The following is a 27,588-nucleotide window of genomic DNA, read 5'->3' as shown; positions in this document are numbered from 1 at the left end:
GGTGGAAGGGACTTTGTGGATCTGAGGCTCTTTCCCTTGTTGCCTCCATCACCCTCCAAATCCCACCAACATCAGCCGCCTCAGAGTGCAACTGGTCCTTGTTTGGGAACACACACACCAAAGCATGCAACAGGCTGACCAATACAAGGGTTGAAAAATTGGTGGCCATCCGGGCAAATTTTTGGCTTTTTGAGCCTGACAATGATTCATCCTCAACAAGGATGGAAAGTGACAGTGAAGATGAGGCCTCAGAGTCTGATGACCAAGAGGTGGACATTAAGGAGGTCCAGGGAGGAGACATGGAAGCCTGAGAGGAAGACAACCAAAGTTTTAGTTTCTAGACTATAATTTTACAGATGTATGTTGAAAACATTTTTGGGAGATGCGATGGATCATTGGGGATCATTCAATATTCCCTTTCTTTTGTTGTTCAGTGAAATCATCCATGTGAAGAGTCAACTCATTTTACCTTATCATAAGTAGACATAATTGCAGATGATTAAATCCTTCCAATAGAAATAAAAAAAACTATTTAGTTACAAATTGAACTTTAATTAAAGCTTTATATTTCTGTCTCCATATGATATGGTAAATATATCCAATGCAAAAAACAACTACATTTAAATGGTATTAATATTCATTTGCATATATTTCCATTAATTCCCATATATTCCCGTTAATTTCACCTCTGAATATTTCCAAAAATGTCAGTCAGTCATATTACGGTAATGACAATATGATCGTGTCAATATAGCTGACAGTATTTCCTTTAGGACTGATTGACTCAGTAGCAGCAGCAGCAGTCACTCTTCTCACGACATCAGTCTTCATTATGGTAAACTGTATGTACTGTAGTTACAACCTTGAGTGGGATGAAAGGTGGTCCAACTCTGTACTGGGCAAGCTGCCAACTTTCAATTTCCTTAACAGGAAGGGATAAGAATTGGATCATTTGAGAGGAGAGAGGACGCAGCCAGTATACTACTGTCAGTCACTGACAAAAAAAGAGGCTAAACTTGTAAGACATAGACTATCCAATACAAAAATTGATTGTTGAAGTTAAAAACCCTTTGTAATTAATTTGTAATTTCACTGTTGGGAATGTTGAAAGGAAACAGAATGGCTACTGTGCCTGGCTCTTGTTACTGAATGTTTTATCTGCTGTTTTTTTCTTATAGGATACCTTTAGGTGTTAGTAGCCTAAGATTATCATCAGACAGCTAAAGTTGTTCTGCAGGGGAGAAGAAAGTGCTAGCATAGTGATATTCTATTATATCAGGTAATGCTAATTGTCAGAGAGACTTGTGCTACATGAATTCACGCCCACATTCACGTTGCGACCCAAATGGCACCCTATTTGCTATATGGTACACTACGAGCCCTGGTCAAATGTGGTGCACGATGTAGGGAATAGGGTGCCATTTGAAACAAAGACATAGTCTAATCTTTTCCACTAAAGGTCATTAAAGATACTTGTACTTGAGCTGTTAGAATATTAAGCTGAGAAACAGGGATGACATTCACAAAATCAAGGAACTGTAACTGGCTACATTTATTTGAGTGTTTTATTTGAGTGCATATTACTTCTGAAAAAGTTTTTTTTTTTTTGTCAAACTCTGAAATGACAAATGGCACCCAATTCCTTATATAGCATACTTCTTTTGACCAGGGCCATAGTGTAATATTTTCTGTCAGCAAAGAACTCTTAGTTTCAGAGCCCCAGCGTACCAACTACAGAGAAACGTTCTGATTATGTCCATGTTTATTTCAAAGTGTTGGCAGTTGGCATTTTACGGAAAAGGCGTTCTTTCTTTTTCAAACACACCTCTCTCTCTCTGTGGGTAATTATGAGCTAAAGAAATGTTGAGGAATTAAATGCTGTACGAGTCGATACCTTTTGTGATTGTCTCAGCTGAGAAGTGAATCTGTTTTGGATGGTGTGTTTCATCTTATGAAAGAACAGAGTGACTGAGGGGGGAACTCACAGAAAGGACTCGCACTTAACCGCTAATGACAAATAATAGCATGGAGGTCCACATGCATAATTGAGTGAGAGAGCCTGAGAGGTGTGTGGGGAGATGTTTGTGTATGTGTGTATAGTACAGTGTATGTCTGTGCATGTCTGTACCTGTGTACACTAAAGTGTGTGTGTATGTGTGTACACTACAGTGTTTGTGTGGGTGTGTGTGTTCATTGATTAACATGTGGAAAGGCTGAAATGCAGAGACACAGGAGGTCTGTCATTGTGACGGGGTTCTTATCCACTATCAGGAAATCAGGAAATGGCTCCTCACAGTTAGGCATTCCCATGATGACTCACTGAATTCATGCAATGTTGCTCCAGTTTCAATAGTTTAACCCATGAAATATACAGTTAATGTACTGTACTACCAATACATTTAGTTATGTTCTTCTATTTGCTAATACATTCAGTTCTACAGTAGTTGATGTTATTTTGCCCATGTTTGTTAGACATGACTGAATATATTACTAGGGTCTAGTGGTCTGTGTTCTGTATTGTCCATTCTAACATTTGTCCAGGGGGCTTGTATGACCTGTATGACAGCACACACAATCAGGATACTGCCAATATGTGCGTCCCAAATGTCACCCTTTCCCTATAAAGTGCACGACTTTTGACCAGAACCCTATGGGCCCTGGTCAAAAGTAGTGCACTAAATAAGGAATAGGGTGCAATTTGGGACAGTGCCCAAATTCATGGGAGATTTCACAGATACACTATAAAAGTGGGAGGTTTAATAGATGATTGACTTCATATAAAGGGAGCCATCACTTGCCCTTCCTAATCCTATGTTTCACTTCCTAGCCGTTACTTAATATGTTTCCTAGCCATTACTTAATATGTTGCCATGTTGTCCTTCCTAGCCATTACTTAATATGTTGTCCATGTTGTCCATCCTAGCCATTACTTAATATGTTGCCATGTTGTCCTTCCTAGCCATTACTTAATATGTGTCCATCCTAGCCATTACTTAATATGTTGTCCTTCCTAGCCATTACTTAATATGTTGCCATGTTGTCCATTTAATATGTTGCCATCCTAGCCATTACTTAATATGTTGCCATGTTGTCCTTCCTAGCCATTACTTAATATGTCCTAGCCATTACTTAATATGTGTCCATCCTAGCCATTACTTAATATGTTGCCATGTTGTCCTTCCTAGCCATTACTTAATATGTGTCCATCCTAGCCATTACTTAATATGTGTCCATCCTAGCCATTACTTAATATGTTGCCATGTTGTCCTTCCTAGCCATTACTTAATATGTAGCCATTACTTAATATGTGTCCATCCTAGCCATTACTTAATATGTGTCCTTCCTAGCCATTACTTAATATGTTGCCATGTTGTCCTTCCTAGCCATTACTTAATATGTTGCCATGTTGTCCTTCCTAGCCATTACTTAATATGTTGTCCTTCCTAGCCATTACTTAATATGTTGCCATGTTGTCCTTCCTAATATGTGTCCATTAGCCATTAAATATGTTGCCATGTTGTCCTTCCTAGCCATTACTTAATATGTGTCCTTCCTAGCCATTACTTAATATGTTCCCATGTTGTCCTTCCTAGCCATTACTTAATATGTTTGCCATGTTATGTCCTTCCAAGCCATTACTTAATATGCCATTACTTAATATGTTGCCATGTTATCCTTCCTAGCCATTACTTAATATGTTGCCATGTTATCCTTCCTAGCCATTACTTAATATGTTCCCATGTTGTCCTTCCTAGCCATTACTTAATATGTTGCCATGTTGTCCTTCCTAGCCATTACTTAATATGTTGCCATGTTGTCCTTCCTAGCCATTACTTAATATGTGTCCTTCCTAGCCATTACTTAATATGTGTCCTTCCTAGCCATTACTTAATATGTGTCCATCCTAGCCATTACTTAATATGTGTCCTTCCTAGCCATTACTTAATATGTGTCCATCCTAGCCATTACTTAATATGTGTCCTTCCTAGCCATTACTTAATATGTTGCCATGTTGTCCTTCCTAGCCATTACTTAATATGTGTCCTTCCTAGCCATTACTTAATATGTGTCCTTCCTAGCCATTACTTAATATGTTGCCATTACTTAATATGTTGTCCATCCTAGCCATTACTTAATATGTGTCCTTCCTAGCCATTACTTAATATGTGTCCTTCCTAGCCATTACTTACTAATATGTGTCCATCCTAGCCATTACTTAATATGTTGCCATGTTGTCCTTCCTAGCCATTACTTAATATGTGTCCATCCTGTCCTTCCTAGCCATTACTTAATATGTTGCCATGTTGTCCTTCCTAGCCATTACTTAATATGTTGCCATGTTGTCCATCCTAGCCATTACTTAATATGTGTCCATCCTAGTTACTCCTTCCTAGCCATTACTTAATATGTTGCCATGTTGTCCTTCCTAGCCATTACTTAATATGTGTCCATCCTAGCCATTACTTAATATGTGTCCATCCTAGCCATTACTTAATATGTTGCCATGTTGTCCATCCTAGCCATTACTTAATATGTTGCCATCCATCCTAGCCATTACTTAATATGTGTCCATCCTAGCCATTACTTAATATGTGTCCTTCCTAGCCATTACTTAATATGTCCTTCCTAGCCATTACTTAATATGTGTCCATCCTAGCCATTACTTAATATGTGTCCATCCTAGCCATTACTTAATATGTTGCCATGTTGTCCATCCTAGCCATTACTTAATATGTTGCCATGTTGTCCTTCCTAGCCATTACTTAATATGTTGCCATGTTGTCCTTCCTAGCCATTACTTAATATGTTGCCCTATGTTGTCCATCCTAGCCATTACTTAATATGTTGTCCTTCCTAGCCATGTTGTCCTTCCTAGCCATTACTTAATATGTTGCCATGTTATCCTTCCTAGCCATTACTTAATATGTTGCCATGTTGTCCTTCCTAGCCATTACTTAATATGTTGCCATGTTGTCCTTCCTAGCCATTACTTAATATGTTGCCATGTTGTCCTTCCTAGCCATTACTTAATATGTTGCCATGTTGTCCTTCCTAGCCATTACTTAATATGTTGCCATGTTGTCCTTCCTAGCCATTACTTAATATGTTGCCATGTTATCCTTCCTAGCCATTACTTAATATGTTGCCATGTTGTCCTTCCTAGCCATTACTTAATATGTTGTCCATCCTAGCCATTACTTAATATGTTGCCATCCTTCCTAGCCATTACTTAATATGTTGCCATCCTTCCTAGCCATTACTTAATATGTGTTGTCCTTCCTAGCCATTACTTAATATGTTGCCATGTTGTCCTTCCTAGCCATTACTTAATATGTTGCCATGTTGTCCTTCCTAGCCATTACTTAATATGTTGCCATGTTGTCCTTCCTAGCCATTACTTAATATGTTGCCATGTTGTCCTTCCTAGCCATTACTTAATATGTTGCCATGTTGTCCTTCCTAGCCATTACTTAATATGTTGCCATGTTGTCCTTCCTAGCCATTACTTAATATGTTGCCATGTTGTCCTTCCTAGCCATTACTTAATATGTTGCCATGTTGTCCTTCCTAGCCATTACTTAATATGTTGCCATGTTGTCCTTCCTAGCCATTACTTAATATGTTGCCATGTTGTCCTTCCTAGCCATTACTTAATATGTTGCCATGTTATCCTTCCTAGCCATTACTTAATATGTTGCCATGTTGTCCTTCCTAGCCATTACTTAATATGTTGCCATGTTATCCTTCCTAGCCATTACTTAATATGTTGCCATGTTGTCCTTCCTAGCCATTACTTAATATGTTGCCATGTTGTCCTTCCTAGCCATTACTTAATATGTTGCCATGTTGTCCTTCCTAGCCATTACTTAATATGTGTCCTTCCTAGCCATTACTTAATATGTGTCCTTCCTAGCCATTACTTAATATGTTACTCCTTCCTAGCCATTACTTAATATGTTGCCATGTTGTCCTTCCTAGCCATTACTTAATATGATGCCATGTTGTCCTTCCTAGCCATTACTTAATATGTGTCCTTCCTAGCCATTACTTAATATGTTGCCATGTTGTCCTTCCTAGCCATTACTTAATATGTTGCCATGTTGTCCTTCCTAGCCATTACTTAATATGTGTCCTTCCTAGCCATTACTTAATATGTTGCCATGTTGTCCTTCCTAGCCATTACTTAATATGTTGCCATGTTGTCCTTCCTAGCCATTACTTAATATGTGTCCTTCCTAGCCATTACTTAATATGTGTCCTTCCTAGCCATTACTTAATATGTGTCCTTCCTAGCCATTACTTAATATGTGTCCTTCCTAGCCATTACTTAATATGTGTCCTTCCTAGCCATTACTTAATATGTGTCCATCCTAGCCATTACTTAATATGTGTCCATCCTAGCCATTACTTAATATGTGTCCATCCTAGCCATTACTTAATATGTGTCCATCCTAGCCATTACTTAATATGTTGCCATGTTGTCCTTCCTAGCCATTACTTAATATGTTGCCATGTTGTCCTTCCTAGCCATTACTTAATATGTTGCCATGTTGTCCTTCCTAGCCATTACTTAATATGTTGCCATGTTGTCCTTCCTAGCCATTACTTAATATGTGTCCTTCCTAGCCATTACTTAATATGTTGCCATGTTGTCCATCCTAGCCATTACTTAATATGTGTCCATCCTAGCCATTACTTAATATGTGTCCATCCTAGCCATTACTTAATATGTGTCCATCCTAGCCATTACTTAATATGTTGCCATGTTGTCCTTCCTAGCCATTACTTAATATGTTGCCATGTTGTCCTTCCTAGCCATTACTTAATATGTGTCCATCCTAGCCATTACTTAATATGTGTCCATCCTAGCCATTACTTAATATGTTGCCATGTTGTCCATCCTAGCCATTACTTAATATGTTGTCCTTCCTAGCCATTACTTAATATGTGTCCTTCCTAGCCATTACTTAATATGTGTCCATCCTAGCCATTACTTAATATGTGTCCATCCTAGCCATTACTTAATATGTGTCCATCCTAGCCATTACTTAATATGTGTCCATCCTAGCCATTACTTAATATGTGTCCATCCTAGCCATTACTTAATATGTGTCCATCCTAGCCATTACTTAATATGTGTCCTTCCTAGCCATTACTTAATATGTGTCCATCCTAGCCATTACTTAATATGTGTCCATCCTAGCCATTACTTAATATGTGTCCATCCTAGCCATTACTTAATATGTGTCCATCCTAGCCATTACTTAATATGTGTCCTTCCTAGCCATTACTTAATATGTGTCCATCCTAGCCATTACTTAATATGTGTCCATCCTAGCCATTACTTAATATGTGTCCATCCTAGCCATTACTTAATATGTGTCCATCCTAGCCATTACTTAATATGTTGCCATGTTGTCCTTCCTAGCCATTACTTAATATGTTGTCCTTCCTAGCCATTACTTAATATGTTGCCATGTTGTCCTTCCTAGCCATTACTTAATATGTGTCCATCCTAGCCATATATCCTAGCCAATAATATGTGTCCTTCCTAGCCATTACTTAATATGTTGTCCATCCTAGCCATTACTTAATATGTTGCCATGTTGTCCTTCCTAGCCATTACTTAATATGTGTCCTTCCTAGCCATTACTTAATATGTGTCCTTCCTAGCCATTACTTAATATGTTGCCATGTTGTCCTTCCTAGCCATTACTTAATATGTTGCCATGTTGTCCTTCCTAGCCATTACTTAATATGTTGCCATGTTGTCCTTCCTAGCCATTACTTAATATGTTGCCATGTTGTCCTTCCTAGCCATTACTTAATATGTTGCCATGTTGTCCTTCCTAGCCATTACTTAATATGTGTCCTTCCTAGCCATTACTTAATATGTGTCCTTCCTAGCCATTACTTAATATGTGTCCTTCCTAGCCATTACTTAATATGTTGCCATGTTGTCCTTCCTAGCCATTACTTAATATGTTGCCATGTTGTCCTTCCTAGCCATTACTTAATATGTTGCCATGTTGTCCTTCCTAGCCATTACTTAATATGTTGTCCTTCCTAGCCATTACTTAATATGTGTCCTTCCTAGCCATTACTTAATATGTTGCCATGTTGTCCTTCCTAGCCATTACTTAATATATGTTGTCCTTCCTAGCCATTACTTAATATGTGTCCTTCCTAGCCATTACTTAATATGTGTCCTTCCTAGCCATTACTTAATATGTTGCCATGTTGTCCTTCCTAGCCATTACTTAATATGTGTCCTTCCTAGCCATTACTTAATATGTGTCCTTCCTAGCCATTACTTAATATGTGTCCTTCCTAGCCATTACTTAATATGTTGCCATGTTGTCCTTCCTAGCCATTACTTAATATGTTGCCATGTTGTCCTTCCTAGCCATTACTTAATATGTTGCCATGTTGTCCTTCCTAGCCATTACATTGTTGCCATGTTGTCCTTCCTAGCCATTATAATATGTTGCCATGTTGTCCTTCCTAGCCATTACTTAATATGTTGCCATGTTGTCCTTCCTAGCCATTACTTAATATGTTGCCATGTTGTCCTTCCTAGCCATTAATATGTTGCTTAATATGTTGCCATGTTGTCCTTCCTAGCCATTACTTAATATGTTGCCATGTTGTCCTTCCTAGCCATTACTTAATATGTTGCCATGTTGTCCTTCCTAGCCATTACTTAATATGTTGCCATGTTGTCCTTCCTAGCCATTACTTAATATGTTGCCATGTTGTCCTTCCTAGCCATTACTTAATATGTTGCCATGTTGTCCTTCCTAGCCATTACTTAATATGTGTCCTTCCTAGCTAGCCATTACTTAATATGTGTCCTTCCTAGCCATTACTTAATATGCCATTAGCCATTAATATGTGTCCTTCCTAGCCATTACTTAATATGTTGCCATGTTGTCCTTCCTAGCCATTACTTAATATGTTGCCATGTTGTCCTTCCTAGCCATTACTTAATATGTTCCTTCCTTCCTAGCCATTACTTAATATGTTCCCATGTTGTCCTTCCTAGCCATTACTTAATATGTGTCCTTCCTAGCCATTACTTAATATGTGTCCTTCCTAGCCATTACTTAATATGTTGCCATGTTGTCCTTCCTAGCCATTACTTAATATGTTGCCATTACTTAATTGTCCTTCCTAGCCATTACTTAATATGTGTCCTTCCTAGCCATTACTTAATATGTGTCCATTCCTAGCCATTACTTAATATGTGTCCTTTGTCCTTCCCATTACTTAATATGTTGCCATGTTGTCCTTCCTAGCCATTACTTAATATGTGTCCTTCCTAGCCATTACTTAATATGTGTCCATCCTAGCCATTACTTAATATGTGTCCATCCTAGCCATTACTTAATATGTGTCCATCCTAGCCATTACTTAATATGTGTCCATCCTAGCCATTACTTAATATGTTGCCATGTTGTCCTTCCTAGCCATTACTTAATATGTGTCCTTCCTAGCCATTACTTGTCCTTCCTAGCCATTACTTAATATGTTGCCATGTTGTCCTTCCTAGCCATTACTTAATATGTTGCCATGTTGTCCTTCCTAGCCATTACTTAATATGTTGTCCTTCCTAGCCATTACTTAATATGTTGCCATGTTGTCCTTCCTAGCCATTACTTAATATGTGTCCATCCTAGCCATTACTTAATATGTGTCCATCCTAGCCATTACTTAATATGTTCCCATGTTATCCTTCCTAGCCATTACTTAATATGTTGCCATGTTGTCCTTCCTAGCCATTACTTAATATGTTGCCATGTTGTCCTTCCTAGCCATTACTTAATATGTGTCCATCCTAGCCATTACTTAATATGTGTCCATCCTAGCCATTACTTAATATGTGTCCTTCCTAGCCATTACTTAATATGTGTCCATCCTAGCCATTACTTAATATGTGTCCTTCCTAGCCATTACTTAATATGTGTCCATCCTAGCCATTACTTAATATGTGTCCATCCTAGCCATTACTTAATATGTGTCCATCCTAGCCATTACTTAATATGTGTCCATCCTAGCCATTACTTAATATGTGTCCATCCTAGCCATTACTTAATATGTGTCCATCCTAGCCATTACTTAATATGTGTCCATCCTAGCCATTACTTAATATGTGTCCATCCTAGCCATTACTTAATATGTGTCCTTCCTAGCCATTACTTAATATGTGTCCATCCTAGCCATTACTTAATATGTGTCCTTCCTAGCCATTACTTAATATGTGTCCTTCCTAGCCATTACTTAATATGTTGCCATCCATCCTAGCCATTACTTAATATGTGTCCATCCTAGCCATTACTTAATATGTTGTCCATCCTAGCCATTACTTAATATGTTGCCATGTTGTCCTTCCTAGCCATTACTTAATATGTGTCCTTCCTTCCTAGCCATTACTTAATATGTTGCCATGTTGTCCTTCCTAGCCATTACTTAATATGTTGTCCATCCTTCCTAGCCATTACTTAATATGTTCCATTTGTCCTTCCTAGCCATTACTTAATATGTGTCCATCCTAGCCATTACTTAATATGTTGCCATGTTGTCCTTCCTAGCCATTACTTAATATGTGTCCTTCCTAGCCATTACTTAATATGTGTCCTTCCTAGCCATTACTTAATATGTTGCCATGTTGTCCTTCCTAGCCATTACTTAATATGTTGCCATGTTGTCCTTCCTAGCCATTACTTAATATGTTGCCATGTTGTCCTTCCTAGCCATTACTTAATATGTTGCCATGTTGTCCTTCCTAGCCATTACTTAATATGTTGCCATGTTGTCCTTCCTAGCCATTACTTAATATGTGTCCATTTCCTAGCCATTACTTAATATGTGTCCTTCCTAGCCATTACTTAATATGTGTCCTTCCTAGCCATTACTTAATATTTGCCATGTTGTCCTTCCTAGCCATTACTTAATATGTTGCCATGTTGTCCTTCCTAGCCATTACTTAATATGTTGCCATGTTGTCCTTCCTAGCCATTACTTAATATGTTCCTTCCTAGCCATTACTTAATCCTTCCTAGCCATTACTTAATATGTTGCCATGTTGTCCTTCCTAGCCATTACTTAATATGTTCCTTCCTAGCCATTACTTGTGTCCTTCCTAGCCATTACTTAATATGTTGTCCTTCCTAGCCATTACTTAATATGTGCCATGTTGTCCTTCCTAGCCATTACTTAATATGTTGCCATGTTGTCCTTCCTAGCCATTACTTAATATGTTGTCCTTCCTAGCCATTACTTAATATGTTGTCCTTCCTAGCCATTACTTAATATATGTTGTCCTTCCTAGCCATTACTTAATATGTTGCCATGTTGTCCTTCCTAGCCATTACTTAATATGTTGCCATGTTGTCCTTCCTAGCCATTACTTAATATGTTGCCATGTTGTCCTTCCTAGCCATTACTTAATATGTTGTCCTTCCTAGCCATTACTTAATATGTTGTGTTGTCCTTCCTAGCCATTACTTAATATGTGTCCTTCCTAGCCATTACTTAATATGTTGCCATGTTGTCCTTCCTAGCCATTACTTAATATGTTGCCATGTTGTCCTTCCTAGCCATTACTTAATATGTTGCCATGTTGTCCTTCCTAGCCATTACTTAATATGTTGCCATGTTGTCCTTCCTAGCCATTACTTAATATGTTCCCATGTTGTCCTTCCTAGCCATTACTTAATATGTTGCCATGTTGTCCTTCCTAGCCATTACTTAATATGTTGCCATGTTGTCCTTCCTAGCCATTACTTAATATGTGTCCATCCTAGCCATTACTTAATATGTTGCCATGTTGTCCTTCCTAGCCATTACTTAATATGTGTCCATCCTAGCCATTACTTAATATGTGTCCATCCTAGCCATTACTTAATATGTTGCCATGTTGTCCTTCCTAGCCATTACTTAATATGTTGCCATGTTGTCCTTCCTAGCCATTACTTAATATGTGTTGTCCTTCCTAGCCATTACTTAATATGTTGCCATGTCCTTCCTAGCCATTACTTAATATGTTGCCATGTTGTCCTTCCTAGCCATTACTTAATATGTTGCCATGTTGTCCTTCCTAGCCATTACTTAATATGTTGCCATGTTGTCCTTCCTAGCCATTACTTAATATGTTGTCCTTCCTAGCCATTACTTAATATGTGTCCATCCTAGCCATTACTTAATATGTGTCCATCCTAGCCATTACTTAATATGTTGCCATGTTGTCCTTCCTAGCCATTACTTAATATGTGCCATGTTGTCCTTCCTAGCCATTACTTAATATGTTGTCCTTCCTAGCCATTACTTAATATGTTGCCATGTTGTCCTTCCTAGCCATTACTTAATATGTGCCATGTTGTCCTTCCTAGCCATTACTTAATATGTTGCCATGTTGTCCTTCCTAGCCATTACTTAATATGTGTCCATCCTAGCCATTACTTAATATGTTGCCATGTTGTCCTTCCTAGCCATTACTTAATATGTTGCCATGTTGTCCTTCCTAGCCATTACTTAATATGTGTCCTTCCTAGCCATTACTTAATATGTGCCATCCTTCCTAGCCATTACTTAATATGTTGCCATGTGTCCTTCCTAGCCATTACTTAATATGTGTCCTTCCTAGCCATTACTTAATATGTGTCCTTCCTAGCCATTACTTAATATGTGTCCTTCCTAGCCATTACTTAATATGTTGCCATCCTTCCTAGCCATTACTTAATATGTGTCCTTCCTAGCCATTACTTAATATGTGTCCTTCCTAGCCATTACTTAATATGTGTCCTTCCTAGCCATTACTTAATATGTTCCTTCCTAGCCATGTTGTCCTTCCTAGCCATTACTTAATATGTTGCCATGTTGTCCTTCCTAGCCATTACTTAATATGTTGCCATGTTGTCCTTCCTAGCCATTACTTAATATGTGCCTTCCTAGCCATTACTTAATATGTTCCTTCCTAGCCATTACTTAATATGTGTCCTTCCTAGCCATTACTTAATATGTTGCCATGTTGTCCTTCCTAGCCATTACTTAATATGTTGCCATGTTGTCCTTCCTAGCCATTACTTAATATGTTGCCATGTTGTCCTTCCTAGCCATTACTTAATATGTTGCCATGTTGTCCTTCCTAGCCATTACTTAATATGTTGTCCATCCTAGCCATTACTTAATATGTGTCCATCCTAGCCATTACTTAATATGTTGCCATGTTGTCCATCCTAGCCATTACTTAATATGTTGCCATGTTGTCCTTCCTAGCCATTACTTAATATGTTGCCATGTTGTCCTTCCTAGCCATTACTTAATATGTTGCCATGTTGTCCTTCCTAGCCATTACTTAATATGTTCCATCCTAGCCATTACTTAATATGTGTCCTTCCTAGCCATTACTTAATATGTTGTGTTGTCCTTCCTAGCCATTACTTAATATGTTGCCATGTTGTCCTTCCTAGCCATTACTTAATATGTTGCCATGTTGTCCTTCCTAGCCATTACTTAATATGTTGCCATGTTGTCCTTCCTAGCCATTACTTAATATGTTGCCATGTTGTCCTTCCTAGCCATTACTTAATATGTTCCATCCTAGCCATTACTTAATATGTGTCCTTCCTAGCCATTACTTAATATGTTGCCATGTTGTCCTTCCTAGCCATTACTTAATATGTGTCCTTCCTAGCCATTACTTAATATGTGTCCATCCTAGCCATTACTTAATATGTGTCCTTCCTAGCCATTACTTAATATGTGTCCTTCCTAGCCATTACTTAATATGTTGCCATGTTGTCCTTCCTAGCCATTACTTAATATGATGCCATGTTGTCCTTCCTAGCCATTACTTAATATGTGTCCTTCCTAGCCATTACTTAATATGTTGCCATGTTGTCCTTCCTAGCCATTACTTAATATGTTCCTTTGTCCTAGCCATTACTTAATATGATGCCATGTTGTCCTTCCTAGCCATTACTTAATATGTGTCCATCCTAGCCATTACTTAATATGTTGCCATGTTGTCCTTCCTAGCCATTACTTAATATGTTGCCATGTTGTCCTTCCTAGCCATTACTTAATATGTGTCCTTTGTCCTTCCTAGCCATTACTTAATATGTTGCCATGTTGTCCTTCCTAGCCATTACTTAATATGTTCCTTCCTAGCCATTACTTAATATGTTGTCCTTCCTAGCCATTACTTAATATGTGTCCTTCCTAGCCATTACTTAATATGTGTCCTTCCTAGCCATTACTTAATATGTGTCCTTCCTAGCCATTACTTAATATGTGTCCTTCCTAGCCATTACTTAATATGTGTCCTTCCTAGCCATTACTTAATATGTTGTCCTTCCTAGCCATTACTTAATATGTGTCCTTCCTAGCCATTACTTAATATGTGTCCTTCCTAGCCATTACTTAATATGTGTCCTTCCTAGCCATTACTTAATATGTGTCCTTCCTAGCCATTACTTAATATGTTGCCATGTTGTCCTTCCTAGCCATTACTTAATATGTGTCCTTCCTAGCCATTACTTAATATGTTGCCATGTTGTCCTTCCTAGCCATTACTTAATATGTGTCCTTCCTAGCCATTACTTAATATGTTGCCATGTTGTCCTTCCTAGCCATTACTTAATATGTGTCCATCCTAGCCATTACTTAATATGTGTCCATCCTAGCCATTACTTAATATGTTGCCATGTTGTCCTTCCTAGCCATTACTTAATATGTTGCCATGTTGTCCTTCCTAGCCATTACTTAATATTTTGCCATGTTGTCCTTCCTAGCCATTACTTAATATGTTGCCATGTTATCCTTCCTAGCCATTACTTAATATGTGTCCTTCCTAATATGTTGTCCTTCCTAGCCATTACTTAATATGTTGCCATGTTGTCCTTCCTAGCCATTACTTAATATGTTGCCATGTTGTCCTTCCTAGCCATTACTTAATATGTTGCCATGTTGTCCTTCCTAGCCATTACTTAATATGTTGCCATGTTGTCCTTCCTAGCCATTACTTAATATGTGTCCTTCCTAGCCGTTACTTAATATGTGTCCATCCTAGCCATTACTTAATATGTTGTCATGTTGTCCTTCCTAGCCATTACTTAATATGTTGCCATGTTGTCCATCCTAGCCATTACTTAATATGTTGCCATGTTGTCCTTCCTAGCCATTACTTAATATGTTGCCATGTTGTCCTTCCTAGCCATTACTTAATATGTTGCCATGTTGTCCTTCCTAGCCATTACTTAATATGTTGCCATGTTGTCCTTCCTAGCCATTACTTAATATGTTGCCATGTTGTCCTTCCTAGCCATTACTTAATATGTTGCCATCCTAGCCATTACTTAATATGTTGCCATGTTGTCCTTCCTAGCCATTACTTAATATGTTGCCATGTTGTCCTTCCTAGCCATTACTTAATATGTTGCCATGTTGTCCTTCCTCGTCAAGTTAGATTATGTCAGTGTGTCCTTCCTTTGTTTGCTGCTGTCCTTCTTTTCCTTTTCTTACAGCTTCGCTTTTCTTTCGTATTCTCTTCATCCATTCCTTTATACATTCTCTCCATTCAACAGACCTGAGAGATCTCAAGGTTGATACTGTAGTCAAGGTGGATTTCAAAGGCCTATGGTAACACACACACATGCACACACACATATACAAACACATGCATGCACTCACACACACACAAATGTTCCCCCCCCATCCATTAGTCCTGCTCCAAGGCGCCACGCAGAGCTCCATTTTAGTCACATCAGTTTAGGTCACTTCCTGTCTGTGGCCTTGATGATGTAACATGTCCCAGGGAGAACGAAGAAGGTGAATGATGTCACTTTCCTTTGAGAGAAGTAGAGTGTTCTGATACTTTAGCCCCACACCCCAGTCCCCACCCTGTCTATGCCTTTGTTGACTGTCCCCTCGTGGATTTAAAAGCTTTAGAATAGGTACGTATAAGAGATCATGCTTATAGCATCATACGGATGTCGGATCTTAATTTGATCAATCTGTTGCAGGTTTTAAAAATGCTTATGAAGTTTGGAATTTACACTTAGAAATTCCAGGCTTGATTTTCCCTACAACCCCTACAAAAATGTCCATTAATGATAATCCACATAATAATTCACATTTCATGTTGCTGCTGGATTATTTTCCTGCTGTAGCGAACTGGCTGAAATTAAGATCCTACATCTGTATATAGCTAATGCTGATCCAATGCTATCAGATGTTAGAGGGCAAGTCAACAAGGGCAAAGAGACGAGACATGGATTGGAGATTCAGAAGGGAGTGAGAATGTTCCCTAGCTGGGGCTATGTCATCACAGGAGGCTGCTGAGGGGAGGACGGCTCATAATAATGGCTGGAATGGAGTCCATGGAATTTTATCAACCACATGGAAACGATGTGTTTGATGCGATTACATTTATTCTGTTTTAGCCATTACTATGAGCCCGTCCTCGCAAATAAAGGTGCAACCAGCCACCTGTGGTCTGTATACACTGTAGTTTGTCTGTTGTCTCTACAACCACACTTCCTCCCTAATGCACACTAGTCTGGGGACAAGACACTAGTCTGGGGACAAGGTATGGTTGCATTGCAAATGGCACGCTATTCCCTATATTTTGCACTACTTTTGATGAGGGCTCTGGTCACACACACTACACATGCATATACACACACACACACACACACGGTATTGGTTCTGCGTGGGAGGAGATAAACTCTCATGCTGTCCTTGTTCCTGATAGAAACTGACAGGAGCTTCAGGAGAACAGCAGTTTATCTATAGAATAACTTCATAAAATGTCATTTTATTGCCTTATAATAGAAACAGTACTGTAATATGATCCTGGACTGGGGATCGTGTTAAGGGAGCACAACATGGAGACTTTAGGAGAGTGTTTCTCTCTCGGATCAATCCCAATGGATCGTAATCACGTTAGTTTCCTGCTTCTCTGTCCCCAATGTTGTAAACAGGGCGACCATTTTGGAAATGACTGGCTCCACTCAGCCTGTGAGTGTGGTAATAATAATGTAATATGTCATCAGTGAAGGGTTGGGGAAGCTGGATTTAGAGCATGAAGTGTTTGAAGTTACAGATATGGAGAGGTTGTTGGGGTTAGGCACCTTCTTTCAACAGTATATTGCCCCAATGGCCCCTAAACTAAAGGGTTAATTGTGTCTATATACTGTACAATGTACAGTATATATAACTATACACTAAGAAACAAAGGGTTCTGAAGGGTTCTACCTGGAACCAAAAAGGGTTCTCCTATGGGGACAGCTGAAGAACCCTTTTGGAACCGTTTTTTCTAAGAGTGTATAACACTAATCTGATATTTTATTTGTGTCCCCTCTTCTCTTTTCTGTCCCTCTCTCTTGTTCTCCAGAAGGATCTGCCTCTGCCCCGAAAAAGTAGTAGGTGAGTTTACGTTTTGGGTTCATTGGGTAGTGCCTTGGTGTGTATGTGTACATGTGTTATGTTTGGGAGAAACAGAGAAAAGCAGTACTCTGTAAATGGGAACATATTTTAGCCCCTGTGAACCTCTCTACCCGTGGATTATTTAAGTTGTAAATCTAAACTGACGCTCAGGTGACTCCAGGCTTGGGGTTTATTTGATTTGCCTCCACATGAATGTGCCTGTATGCACAGTCTTCTAACGTCAGTTCACTGGACAGAAATCGGTTTTGCCCCATGAAGCTTTATACCCCACACAACTTTTTGGGAGGGTTTTCTTGTAAACCCGACACACTGACAATCTCATGCACAGTTGAGCTCTGAAATAGCAGCACTATAGGAAGTCTCTTCACACTTCACATGTTTCTGGAGAGAGGGGTTAGAAGTTGACAGCATGTGAGAAATGGGGGTTTGAAAGGATGCAGACTCACTTTCATACACACACACTTGGGATCGTAGTGACGTGTAGCTTGAAATTCTGAGAGCTTGTGTGTGTTGCTGTCCATGGTGCTGAAGTGTTCCCTCACTCCGGGCTTTCCTCCTTTCTCTCAATCGCTCTCTCTCTATGGTGCTGAAGTGTTCCCTCACTCCGGGCTTTCCTCCTTTCTCTCAATCGCTCTCTCTCTATGGTGCTGAAGTGTTCCCTCACTCCAGGCTTTCCTCCTTTCTCTCAATCGCTCCCTCTATGGTGCTGAAGTGTTCCCTCACTCCGGGCTTTCCTCCTTTCTCTCAATCGTTCCCTCTCTATGGTGCTGAAGTGTTCCCTCACTCCGGGCTTTCCTCCTTTCTCTCAATCGCTCTCTCTATGGTGCTGAAGCGTTCCCTCACTTACATCGTTCTTCTGACTCATCTCTCTCACTCTCCCTGTCTGTGGCTTTCCCTTTCCTCAGTGTGTGTCTCTTTCACTAATTGAAGTGAGGAGAAAAAGGCTTGTATATCAGTAGTACACCTGCACACAGTTACTAAACAGTCATTAAGTACTGTATTCAATAGAAAGTCCTCTATCTATTAGCTGAGTCAGAATGACTAAACTGTTTATTTTGCACCATACTACTGTATCTAAACTAGGCTAAGGTAGGTTTTAGAGAGGGCTGGGCGGTATACCGTATTTTACGATATACTGGTATTGATACATGGACCCGGTTTGGGTTTTTACTTTACCTTCTATAACGGTATTTGAATGTTTGGTTTGTCAAATGTGAAATGCCGTGTTTAACGTCCATTTTTATAGTTTACTTCCCTACTTGAGTTATCTCTCTTTGCTCTCTCTCTCTCCATGCGTTCAGTCTGCATGGTCAATGCAGGACATGCAACAATGTTGATGACAACAATGCTGTTTTCACTTTGCTTCTTCATATAAATCCAATAGCGTTCTATAATTACAACATTTGTTTGTGTTGCTTACGTCTGCAAACAGCTAGTTTGTCTTTTCTTAGCAAGTTGGGCCGCAAGGCACTACAGACAGTAGTGCGAATGGCCCAGTACACGGCCCATGGCCAAGCTTCCTGCCATCCAGGACCTCTATACCAGGCGGTGTCAGTGGAAGGCCCTAAAATTGTCAAAGACTCCAGCCACCCTAGTCATAGACTGACTCTCTGCTACCGCACGGCTAGCGGTACCGGAGCACCAAGTCTAGGTCCAAGAGGCTTCTAAACAGCTTCTACCCCAAGCCATAAGACTCCTGAACGTCTAGTCAAATGGCTACAATTTAAAGGCAAAGCTACCAAATACTAATTGAGTGTATGTAAACTTCTGACCAACTGGGAATGTGATGAAAGAAATAAAAGCTGAAATAAATCATTCTCTCTACTATCATTCTGACATTTCACATTCTTAAAATAAAGTGGTGATCCTAACTGACCTAAAACAGGGAATTTTTACTAGGATTAAATGTCAGGAATTGTGAAAAACTGAGTTTAAATGTATTTGGCTAAGGTGTAAGTAAACTTCCGACTTCAACTGTATTCTATCTATAGAATTAGAATAATCATTCTATTTCCATGATTCCAACATATCACCAAGTGTTTTGCACTAAATCATAAGTAAAATCGCTATTGCAACATTTGGTTCAAAATCAGGTTTAGATTGTTTGCCCATATCGTGCAGCCCTACATGGCAGTGTGGAAATTATTTCAAATTGAGTGCAGGAAAAGCAGAAATTTATGAAAATGCAAAAAAATATTGGGTTGAAGTTGAATTGAACATTATAAAACAATCAGAATGGAGAAAGACTCTTAGAATGTATATGTTGAGGTCATGCACTACTTATAAAGAACATTTAGAAATGTAATCATTTAAAATCATAAATACTGTCAAATATTGTCATACCGTCAAAAAAAAAAAAGTGATATGATATTTTGGCCATATCGCCCAGCTGTCACGCCCTGGCCTTAGTTATCTTTGTTTTCTTTATTATTTTGGTTAGGTCAGGGTGTGACATGGGGGATTTATGTGTTTTGTCTGGTCTACGGGTTTTTGTATGTTTATGGGGCTGTTTCCTTTCTAGGTAGTTTGTATGTCTATGGTTGCCTAGATTGGTTCTCAATGAGAGGCAGCTGTCTATCGTTGTCTCTGATTGGGAACCATATTTAGGTAGTCATATTCTGTGGGTACTTTGTGGGTGGTTGTCTTCTGTCTTTGTGTCATTGCACCAGATAGGACTGTTTCGGTTTTCACATTTGTTGTTTTGTATTTTGTAGTGTTATCGTCTATATTAAAGATGTTGAACACTAACCACGCTGCATTTTGGTCCTCCTCTCCTTCAACGGAAGAAAACCGTTACACCAGCACTAGTTTTAAATATCCTCACCTTTTGTAGGAGTAGATAGTGAGTTCCCTCCTCTATACCTGTAGAGATGGATTTAAAATTCCTTTTCTCTGGATTTGAATCTGTGGCTACTGGCTATTATGCCACTGTGGCATGTAGGCCTAGCTAGCTGCTGTGCTGTGTGTATGTTAGCCACATAGATTTATCTCAATACATCACATTTACTGTAAAATCCCATTGTAGCACAGAAGGTACCTGTTATTGTATGGGTGAAATGAATATGATATGAATACGGAATGAATACAGAGCATTTGCAGAGGCGTTTTTCAAAAAGCATTTCATTTGCATTTGGTTTGATTTTTCGTGCTCTGCAGTCTGCAGTCTTTCCTGTTCTGCCTCTGGGCACGAATGCTGTCTGTAGGTGTTAGGGTTTCAAAAAGCTGAGGTATTTGTGTTTGTGACATCTTCCAGACTCATTGACATGTCTGGTATTTATCTGTGTGTGTGTGTGACATTTTCTAGTAATCAATTTGGACAAGGGTTAGAGTGGCCAGTGAGTGAGTTACTATCAGTGTGGTATTCACTCTATGTTTAAGGGACCTAAATCAAATTTTATTGGTCAAATGATCGTTGTTAGCAGATGCTATTGCGGGTGTAGCGAAGTGCTTGTGCTTCTAGCTCCAACAGTGAAGTAATATCTAACAAATTACACAACATTTTCCCAATACACACAAATCTAAGTAGGAATGAATTAAGACTATATATATATATATATATATGGATGAGCGATGTCAGAGCGGAACAGACTAAGATACAGTAGAATAGTATAGAAGAACAGTACACACATGAAATGAGTAATGCAAGATATGTAAACATTAAGTGACTAAGTTACTGTAGAATAGCATAGAATACAGTATATACATATGAAATGAGTAATGCCAGATATGTAAACATTATTGAGTGACTAAGTTACCGTAGAATAGTATAGAATACAGTATATATAGTGGGGCAAAAAAGTATTTTGTCAGCCACCAATTGTGCAAGTTCTCCCACTTAAAAAGATGAGAGAGGCCTGTAATTTGCATCATAGGTACACTTCAACTATGACAGACAAAATTAGAAAAAAAATCCAGAAAATCACATTGTGGGATTTTTTATGAATTTATTTGCAAATTATGGTGGAAAATAAGTATTTGGTCAATAACAAAAGTTTATCTCAATACTTTGTTATATACCCTTTGTTGGCAATGACAAACGTTTTCTGTAAGTCTTCACAAGGTTTTCACACACTGTTGCTGGTATTTTGGCCCAATCCTCCATGCAGATCTCCCCTAGAGCAGTGATGTTTTGGGGCTGTTGCTGGGCAACACGGACTTTCAACTCCCTCCAAAGATTTTCTATGGGGTTGAGATCTGGAGACTGGCTAGGCCACTCCAGGACCTTGAAATGCTTCTTACGAAGCCACTCCTTCGTTGCCCGGGCGGTGTGTTTGGGATCATTGTCATGCTGAAAGACCCACGATACATGACCCCATTCATTCTTTCCGTTACACGGATCAGTCGTCCTGGTCCCTTTGCAGAAAAACAGCCCCAAAGCATGATGTTTCCACACCCATGCCTCACAGTAGATAGGGTGTTCTTTGGATGCAACTCAGCATTCTTTGTCCAATCTTCTTCTGGATCATCCAAATGCTCTCTAACAAACTGGGGCCCCAGTGTTGAGGATCAGTGGAGTGGAGGTTATGTTTCCTACCTTCACCACCTGGGGGCTGCTTGTCAGGAAGTCCAGGACCCAGTTGCACAGGCCTGGGTTCAGACCCTAAGCCTAGAGCTTAATAATGAGCTTGGAGGGTACTATGGTGTTGAATGCTGAGCTATAGAAAATAAACAGCATTCTTACATAGGTATTCCTCTTGTCCAGATGGAATAGGGCAGTGTGCAGAGTGATGGCGATTGCATCGTCTGTGGATCTATTGGGGCGGTAAGCAAATTGAAGTTTGTCTAAGGACCAGTGACTCACAATATGTTTTTTATCATCATGGTGATCGGTGACCCTCCCCACCATATCAGGTCACTTCCTGGCGGGTGTTGTCCATGACCTCTGACCTTTGCCTCAGGGCAGCAGATGTCACAACAGGACACTGAATATGGGTGAAGCTAGGAACTTCTGTGTCGCTTTCCCAGTGTCTCTCTCTCTCTTTCTCTCTCTCTCTCTGTAAGATCAGACTCCTCCCTCTGTCTCTCTGTATCTCTGCTTACTGTGTTTCCCCAAACTACCATGTCAGCAAAGCAGTACAGATACACACATACTTGTACATTAATCATCATTAGTGTCCATAAATCCTGGTTTGAGGTTTCGGATTACCTGCTTATTCCTTCCTGATTCTGGGATATCTGGAAAACCTGGGGATTTTTGGAAAGTTACCTGAATTCTGCAACCGTATTAATCTCCCTTCACTGATATGCACGAGTGCTGCCTCCCCCTCTTGTATATTTCAGCCACAGCCTTTACCTCTCAGCTCAGACTCCCTACTAGGCTGCGTCCCAAATGGCACCCTATTCCCTATATAGTGCGCTACTTGACCAGGGCCCATAGTGTGCCGTTTGGGATGCAGCCCTAGTGCGCTAATTGACCAGGGCCCATAGTGTGCCATTTGGGATGCAGCCCTAGTCTACATTAGAGGGACATCTATTATTGAATTTGTCCCATCAGCATTGCTGTGCAACTGTCAGTCCTGGTCAGCATTTAGTATCATCTCATTTGCTATGTGGATAAGATTTGTTGAATCATTTTGTGCTCTCTGTTCCAGCGCTCCATGATCTCAGCGCTCCATGATGACGTTCTCCCTTGACTGTGTGTGTTTGTGTGTGTTTTGTGTGTGTGTGTAGTATTGCAATTGGACTGTCGGATTTGTTTAATTATTTTGTCGAGTGTGTGTGTGTGTGTATGTGTGTGCCTGTGAACTTGTGTGTGTGTGTCCTCATGATGACATTTTTCCTTGTGTGTGTGTGTCCTCATGATGACGTTTTCCCTTGGCAGTGTGTGTCCTCATGATGACGTTTTCCCTTGGCAGTGTGTGTCCTCATGATGACGTTCTTCCATGGCAGTGTGTGTCCTCATGATGACGTTCTTCCATGGCAGTGTGTGTCCTCATGATGACATTCTTCCTTGGCAGTGTGTGTCCTCATGATGACATTTTGTGTGTCCTCATGATGACATTTTTCCTTGGCAGTGTGTGTCCTCATGATGACATTCTTCCTTGGCAGTGTGTGTCCTCATGATGACATTCTTCCTTGGCAGTGTGTGTCCTCATGATGACATTCTTCCTTGGCAGTGTGTGTCCTCATGATGACATTCTTCCTTGGCCTCAGTGATGACGTTTTCCTCCCTCATGATGACGGCAGTGTGTGTCCTCATGATGACATTCTTCCTTGGCAGTGTGTGTCCTCATGATGACGTTTTCCCTTGGCAGTGTGTGTCCTCATGATGACGTTTTCCCTTGGCAGTGTGTGTCCTCATGATGACGTTTTCCCAGTTGTGTCTTCCTCATGATGACATTCTTCCTTGGCAGTGTGTGTCCTCATGATGACATTCTTCCTTGGCAGTGTGTGTCCTCATGATGACATTCTTCCTTGGCCTCAGTGTGTGTCCTCATGATGACATTCTTCCTTGGCAGTGTGTGTCCTCATGATGACATTCTTCCTTGGCAGTGTGTCCTCATGATGACCCTCATGATGACGTTAGCCTGTGCAGTGTGTGTCCTCATGATGACAGTGTGTGTCCTCATGATGACATTCTTCCTTGGCAGTGTGTGTCCTCATGATGACATTCTTCCTTGGCAGTGTGTGTCCTCATGATGACGTTTTCCCTTGGTGTGTCCTCATGATGACATTGGCAGTGTGTGTCCTCATGATGACATTCTTCCTTGGCAGTGTGTGTCCTCATGATGACATTCTTCCTTGGCAGTGTGTGTCCTCATGATGACATTCTTCCTTGGCAGTGTGTGTCCTCATGATGACGTTTTCCCATGGCAGTGTGTGTCCTCATGATGACGTTTACCTTTGGCAGTGTGTGTCCTCATGATGACGTTCCCATGGCAGTGTGTGTCCTCATGATGACGTTTACCCTTGGCAGTGTGTGTGTCCTCATGATGACGTTTTCCCTTGGCAGTGTGTGTGGTGTTGTTACCCTCTAAATCCTTTCTGCAATATCTAGTGCAAATGTTTGATGTCACAGATCATCATACATTTGTTGGAGAAAAGGAAGGATTTTATGAAATGGCAGGGTGGTTGTTTGTTGGAGAGAGGGAGGGAGGAAGGAGAGAGAGCAAGAGATGAGAGGATAGGGAGGTAGGGGAATAAAAGAGAGGGGTAGGAGAGGAGAGGGGTGGGGTACAATATGACATATCCTATTGCTGTTGTCATCTGATTCCTACTGCAATTGCTGTTTCAAGCTCTCCAATAAGTACCAGTCTCTGTTTTGGTAGCTGCACCACCCGTGCTGCTGTCATCTCTCTCTCACACACACACACACACACACACACACACACACACACACACACACACACACACACACACACACACACACCACACACTGTCACCTGATCCCCCTCCCTCCCTCTCTCTTGCTCTCTCTCCCCCTCTCTCTCTTCCTCTGTCTTGTCATTTACATTAGTCCACAGTCCACTGCTCTCTGCTCTCCTCCCTCAGATAGCTTTCACACTCATACACATCCCTGCTGTTATTACTCTCTATACCCCCCCCTCTCCATCACTCTACACTTCCTGCCCTTGAGAGCAGCCCCGGAATCCTCCCTCTGTCCGAGAGGGAAGCAAGGCAGTCTGTTCCCTCCCTCTTTTTCTCTCCTCCTCTGTGCCTCGCTCTCCCTCTCTCGTTCTCTCTTATCGCTCTCTCGCTCTCTTTCGCTGTCTGTAGCTTTGCTGACATTTCCTCTCCACCCTCTCTCTTTCCCTCTCTCTGACACACACACACTCCCCGTCAGGCTGCCATGCTGGTGCTGTGGAGTGTGTATTCAGCCTCTTGACTGCCTAGCTGCTTGTGTGTCTGTCTGTCTGTCTGTGTGGCTCAGCTAGTCTCCTGTGGGTTTGCCAAAGCAGCGCCTCACAGCGCATCCTGTAGCAACATGTTTCGACGCACGAAAAGGTAATGGCAGAGCTTCTCTGTTTTTTCCCTTCTACTGTAGACCTGGTGTCATCCCTCTTTCTCTCTCCTTTTATCTCATTGCTTATCGGTCTGTCTTCTCTCAGTTGTTTTCTAGTGTCACCCCCTGTCTCTCTGTGTAGTGATAACATTAACCGCAAAGCTCTCTGAATCTCTCTCTGTTTATTTCTCTCTCTCTCACCGTGGACCTGGTTTCATCTCCCCCTCTGTCTGTCTTGTCATAGCATTAGGTGGAGGTTTAAGAAAGGTGTTGTTGTTGTTGTTGTTTTGATGGTTGTCAACCTCCGGCCAGCTCTCATGCTGTGTCACAGTTGTCCCTCTGTCTCGTATTGGCACTGGTGTGTGTGTGTGTGTGTGTGTGTGTGTGTGTGTGTGTGTGTGTGTGTGTGTGTGTGTGTGTGTGTGTGTACGTTTTACTATACTTGTGAGCACCAGAAGTCCTCACAAGAATAGTAAAGCAACTCAAATTCAGAGAAGGGAGGACATTTTGCCAGTGCTCATTTTTAAAAAGGCTATTTTAGGCTTAGGGGTTAGGTTTAGGGTTAAGGTTAGAATTATGATTAGGTGTTAGGTTTAAGGTTAAGCTTAGGGTTAGAGGTTAGGGAAGATAGGATTTTGAATGGGAATCAATTGTTGGTCCCCAAAAAGTCCTCACAAGTATAATGAGGCATAAGGCGGCAGGTAGCCTAGCGGTTTAGGGCGTTGGGCTAGTAACTGAAAGGTCGCCGGTTCGAATCCCGAGTCGACTAGGTGAGTAATCTGTTGATGTGCCCTTGAGCACTTAACCCTAAGTGTGCGCGCACATGTGCATGATTTTCTCTGTTCCATTTTATGTAATGAACCTCTGTTTGTGAGCATGTTGGTGATGCACATGTATTTGGGATGTTGTAGGTCAGTGTTTCCCAACCCTGGTCCTCCAGGTTAGTTATAGCCCTGGACAGACACGCCTCATTCAACTCATTGAGGGTTTGATGATTAGTTGACAAGTTGAATCAGGTGTGATTGTCCAGGCTTACAATAAAAATGTGTACTGTAGGGGAACTGGAGGAACAGGGTTGGGAATCACTGTTGTAGATGATTGATAGACATGTTACAGCTGTGCTATAAATACCGTGGTGTCTGGGTTAGAGGCTTCTGTAGGGGAGGGTATATATACTGTGGTGTCTGGGTTAGAGGCTTCTGTAGGGGAGGGTATATATACTGTGGTGTCTGGGTTAGAGGCTTCTGTAGGGGAGGGTATATATACTGTGGTGTCTGGGTTAGATGCTTCTGTAGGGGAGGGTATATATACTGTGGTGTCTGGGTTAGATGCTTCTGTAGGGGAGGGTATATATACTGTGGTGTCTGGGTTAGAGGCTTCTGTAGGGGAGGGTATATATACTGTGGTGTCTGGGTTAGAGGCTTCTGTAGGGGAGGGTATATATACTGTGGTGTCTGGGTTAGAGGCTTCTGTAGGGGAGGGTATATATACTGTGGTGTCTGGGTTAGATGCTTCTGTAGGGGAGGGTATATATACTGTGGTGTCTGGGTTAGAGGCTTCTGTAGGGGAGGGTATATATACTGTGGTGGCTGGGTTAGAGGCTTCTGTAGGGGAGGGTATATATACTGTGGTGTCTGGGTTAGATGCTTCTGTAGGGGAGGGTATATATACTGTGGTGTCTGGGTTAGAGGCTTCTGTAGGGGAGGGTATATATACTGTGGTGTCTGGGTTAGAGGCTTCTGTAGGGTAGGTTCAATGCTGTGCTATATATACTGTGGTGTCTGGGTTAGAGGCTTCTGTAGGGGAGGGTATATATACTTTGGTGTCTGGGTTAGATGCTTCTATAGGGGAGGGTCAATGCTGTGCTATATATACTGTGGTGTCTGGGTTACTTGCTTCTGTAGGGGAGGGTCAATGCTGTGCTATATATACTGTGGTGTCTGGGTTAGAGCGCCTTCCCCATCTCTACCACTATTTTGTATTCCCTCTCTCCCATCATTCCCTCTCTCTCTATCTGCCATAGTACACAATCCCAGTTGTCCTGTAGCGTTTTATTTACGACTTCATCTCATCTGCTCATAGGAGGATTAGTATAAATCCCTTTGTCTGATGGCAGCAGTGTGTGTGTGTGTGTGTCTCTATCTATGTGTGTGCATCTCTGTGTGTGTGTACATCTCTCTCTCTCTCTCTCTGTG

General features: G+C 40.7%; 1 pseudogene; it reads left to right on the top strand.

The window, feature by feature from the left end:
- The window catches only part of LOC121840686, a 91,992-nt pseudogene that overhangs the window by 5,597 nt on the left and 58,807 nt on the right, over window positions 1-27,588 (top strand).

The sequence above is a fragment of the Oncorhynchus tshawytscha genome, linkage group LG02 (genome assembly GCF_018296145.1).
Source record: "Oncorhynchus tshawytscha isolate Ot180627B linkage group LG02, Otsh_v2.0, whole genome shotgun sequence".
Classification (NCBI taxonomy): domain Eukaryota; kingdom Metazoa; phylum Chordata; class Actinopteri; order Salmoniformes; family Salmonidae; genus Oncorhynchus; species Oncorhynchus tshawytscha.
The sequence above is the reverse complement of the archived record's forward strand: the minus strand, read 5'-3'. Positions and strand labels throughout refer to the sequence as shown.